Below are 5,252 nucleotides of genomic sequence, written 5' to 3' on the forward strand. Positions count from 1 at the left end.
GACAATGGCATTGAAAATAATTGAACACATCATTAGAAAATGCCCTTGGTATAAGGGGGAAAATTACATATCTAGAGGAAAAAGAAAAAATGCCCTTGTATGAAGGTTTGAAATATTTGATTACCACAAGCACAATAAAGATCCAACTTTTAATTTTGATTAATTTTATTAAAGATTTTAAGTCAGGCTCAAGAGAACAAAATATTTCCTTTTGAGACTCATCATAGAATTCACCCTTCTCTCCATTGGTTCACTTGGGGAAGTAAGAATTTTCAGATCGATCATAGACAAGATACTTGTGGCTTCTGAATGTATGCCTGGTTTAAGCTGAGTATTGAACTTGATGATTCGAACTTCTGATGTTTCAACTCGGGCCGCTTTCAGCTTGGGATTTTCTTCTGTTTTTCTTTATTGCTTTAACTTTTACCTAGATCGCCTTTTCAGATTTTCAATCTAGCGAGCTTGCTCTAGCTTTTGCCCAGATCGCCTTTTCAGGTTTTCGATCTAGCGAGCTCTTTCTTTTTTTCTTTGCTCTGATTGTTGCCAAAGTTGTCCTTTTAGATTTTCAACCTTGTGAGCTTGCCTTAATTTTTGCCTAAGTCACTTTTTCCGGGTTTTCAACTTAGCAGGCTTCTTCATTTTTTTTTTTATCTTTTTCTTCTCCTCTGAAGTTCTAGAATTACTGTCTAATCATGCTTCGCTACCCTCCTTGACTTTTTCACACGGTACTTAGGAGGACTTTTATAGGTAGGCTTGGGACTAGGCATAAAAAGAAAAGAATTTTGAGGCTCAAAAATCCAAATGCCCCTTGTGTGGCATTTCATTTAAAATTTTTTCTTGAACTTTCTTCCCCATTTTGGATGATATTTCTTTTTCTTTTGAATTTTTTTCTTTTTAGATTTTTCCTTTGTCGGGGAATTTATATATATTTATTTATTTTGATGTGGTCGGGCCTGAAGTAACTTCTCAAGTTGCCTACGTACCCCAAATTTTTGGGATCAGACCAAAACGTAGTTCAAATATTCCCTCCCCTAGGTTAGGTGATCGGGCTAAGAAATAAAAGGCATCATTTTTTTTTGAAAAGACTGCAAAGGGCTGAGAAAAGAGATAATGAATTGGGTAGTAAGAAAATTGATTCGGCCAAAGATGGCCTCCTTAAATGTAGTACCATTTGATTCGGTCAAGGTTGGTTGACTCTAGTAGTTCACTTTTTGAAGTGTGACGACTTTTCCAGACAGTATTTTCTTAATGAATGAATTTCTCCAATTGGGTTCTGACTTTCTCCTATAGTCGAGGAGTAGTATTTAATTTTCTCTGAAGTTTGATCGTTAAATCCTTGACTTGTAATGATGAGCTTTGACCTTTTTGTCAAATGCACGGGTGACTCTTTTTAGAAGCTTGCACATGATACAGGGCTTTAACTCGTTTTCTTCGATCAAGTTTAATTCTTCATACTGCTGTCGAACCCAATCTGTTTCTAACAAATGATTTTCCAACAAGACCCTGAGAGACGAAATTTCCATTTCAACTGGCAAGACTACTTCCATGCCATACACTAAGGAGTAGGGAGTAGCTCCAGTAAAGGATCGAATTGAAGTTCGATATGTCCATAGCGTGAATAATAATTTTTCTGACCAATCTCGATGTGATTTACATATTTTCCTGATGATAGTCTTGAAACTCTTACTAACTGCTTCAACCGTTCCATTGATCTGAGGACGGTAGGGGGATGATTTGTGCTTCCGGATCTTCAACTTTAAACATAGAGTAATGATTTATGCTTTAAAGTACGACCCATTATCAGAGATCAGTTCAAAAGGTACCCCCATATCGACTGATAATATGTGATTTGAAACTCAAGATGTAGTAAGGATAGTACTGATACATTTTATAACATCTTCTTTGATTCCATCGATATAGACGAGTATCTATTCCGTGTTGAACAATACCCAAGCTTGTACCTAAGATACCCTTATATGATCACACGAACAAGTCTTTTGAAATTTCTGAGTAAATTCATTATCCCCTGGTGTTCCTTTAAGGATAAGATGATTTCTATTTGAATCTCTTTAAGAATTATTTTTTGTTTCAAGGTCAAAGACCTTTCCTTTCTCGATTAAAGGTTGAGTCCGACTCTTATCTTCTTGTTCAGAAACGAAATCTATCAAATTATTAGTTAATTCGTTAATGCGCTCGAGGTATTCAAAAATTTCCTTTATCCAATCAATTTCATATGGGACAACATACACCTCTATAGACTCGATGAACTAACTTGACTCAATAGGAAAGAGTAGACTCAATCTAAGGAAGACATGACCTTGCTGGAAAAAAAGACTCGAGCTAACCCAAATGACTCATGAAAACTCAAGACAAATACCCACACGAGTTTGATTAGGACTGAGATATTGCTTACAACCGGTAGGATTGAAGCACTATGATATTTAGAGAACAACTGGATGATGTTGAGAAATTTTGAGGTCATTTCTGACTGTTGACTTGATATTGACGTTTACTCTAACTGACCGGATTTACAGCCCTAGCTAGACGATGGACGATTGAGCTTACATACAATGATAACCCTTAAAACCTCTTTGAAGGTGAAATTAACCAATTTCAGTGTCACCCCCTTGATAACATTTTAAATGAACCCTGAGATTTTATAGAATTTTGCACACCAATCCGTTAAACAATTCATCCATTCAATGATTATTCAGAAGAAAAATAATTTTATTATACTCTTGAAAATAATGTTTTTATTGAATAACAATTTTCACAATACTGATTATTTTTTGCAATCATTTTCTTTTTAGAAAAATATATTTTGATAATTTTATAAGGTCCATGCAAAAAATAGATTTTTGGTAAAAATATATTTCAAAAAAATTTCATGCAAACATTGATCTTTTGTAAATCATTTTCTTTTCTTTTGAAAAATATTTTCTTCTGAAAAATAGTTTTTTATTTGGAAATCATTTTCTCTTGGAAAATCTTGTTCTTATGAAAAATATTTTTGAAAACGTTTTTTCTTAGAAAATATTTTTTCTAGAGATAACACTTTTTCTGGAAAACACTTCTTTTGGAAAACATTTTTTTTTCTGAGAATATTTTACTTTGTAAACTATTTTTCTTCTTTGAAAATTTGATTTCTATTTCGATTTAAATGGCCCGGTCCATCGGGACTGTTGAATCGGGATGGACTGGGTCATTATTATAAAAGAATGGATTCTTTATTGGGTCGGTGCACCCATTTTGATTTTCAAAAACAATATTTTTGATCCTTGAGGACAATCATACACTCTGATCTCACCATTCACATCACTCACATACATCATCAATCAAGGACTCCATTCAATAAACAACCCGGGAACACCCACGATAAGTTCGAGTTGTGACCTACTGGAAAGGTTTCTAGACTCTAAGCTTACTACGTGCAATGCATTTTTATCTAGCCACCCTTGCCCAAGCACACCTATATACCTTTCGATACGTGGTGACTTGGTTTGATATACCTTATAGGTGATAATCTAAAACCTCAATTCACTTCTCTGAAGCCAAAAACAGCCAGTTTGATCTCCAGTTGAGAGGTGGCGCACAATGCTGAGCAAGGGCCCACTTAAATACCTCTCGTCTAGAATAGACGTAGTCTATCCCCCTCGTACAGTAGGGTACAGCGGGGCAAGATCTGCTTAGGCACCGATTTTGACCAAGAAGTGCAATTGATACACTTAGATTATCTTTTATACCTACGGGTACGAGTTAAGGGTTGTAGCTTTCATAAATGGTTTGGCATCTCACGAGGGGATCGACCACGTACTAGTACTACGTTGGCAATCGGGACATGTGACTGTGTGGCTCACAATAGGTCAAAGGCTCAGGTCGCTCCAGCCTGGGTGCATCAATATACCTCTCAGAATCACCTGATCAGACGGTATTGATGCCCCCAGTTTGATATACCCTAAGGTACGTGACTGGAGTTGTGGTTTTCATGAATGACGTCGCATCTCTAAAGAGACCGGGCCACGCACTAGTGCCACGTTGGCTATATGGGACGTGTAAGTGGGTAAAATAGTAAACGTGCTTGTGGTGTGTGCAAAATAGGGTGGGGTGTGTTCGGGGCCTTTTTCAAACGCGTGGGCCCATGGGCCAGATTATGTCATCACATATGGATATCAAATGAATATTGATCAAGAAATTAATCCAAAACCCATCACATCGAAATTAAGATGAAATCAAACCCATCACAAATATATCTGTCAAGATCATGGCAAATCAATTAATGAGCATGGCATATAATAATTGATCAAACAAACATTGCAATAGGCATAATTTTTATAATTTTTAAGGTCCAATCAATGATCACTTTTGAGTGATCCAAAATAAATCGAGATTCCAATAGGTGTTACATTGATGATAGAATGACAATGGTTGAGATGAGCTCACTCTCAAGAACATTAATTTTGCCAACATTAAATAAATTCAGATTTTCTGTGAATTAGGAAAATACAATCTGAACTTGCATCGATGATATCTAAGACTCCCGATAACGAAATCGAGTGAACTCAAGTTCTAAATTAATTTACTCAATGAGATCTACGTTTTATTAAGAGGTTCCCAGACTTAATTCTCACTAGAATGTTTTGTAAAAAAGTTTTAACGTTGCTGTCCCAACTTTCATTCAGAAATAATTCTAGATTTACAGATTGAACTTGCATCGATGATATCTAAGGCTTCCGATAACGAAATTGAGTGAACTCAGATTCTAAATTAATCTACTCGACGAGATCTATGTTTTATTAATAGGCTCCCAGACTTAATTCTCAATAGAATATTTTCTAAAAATATTTTAATATTTCTGTCCAACCTTCATCATTCCATCATTTTCATAAGTCAATTTGAATCTTTCATTATTTAGGGGTCATCAAAAAGTGATCCTTAATTGGAGAAAAAAAATGCAATACCCAAAATCATCTACAATCAAGATAAAAAATAAATAAACAGAAAAAATAAATAAAATAAATCCAACTAAATAATAAAAAAAACTAGGTCATCTTGGCAATGCTCCCATACTTGGGGTTTTTAAAGTTTGATCCTCAATAGTCCCCAGTGGAGTCGCCACTGAAAGCGCCCTCGATCCGCGGGGTGTGCGGATCCGCTTTTGACCCTTGAGGTTTGGGAGTCGCCACCTAGTTATTACGGTCTATGAACCAAATTGACCCTACAATGGATAAAAAAAACTAATCTACTATAGAAAT

This window comes from Akebia trifoliata, chromosome 10, assembly GCF_017979445.1.
Source record: "Akebia trifoliata isolate Shusen 1 chromosome 10, ASM1797944v1, whole genome shotgun sequence".
Lineage (NCBI taxonomy): Eukaryota > Viridiplantae > Streptophyta > Magnoliopsida > Ranunculales > Lardizabalaceae > Akebia > Akebia trifoliata.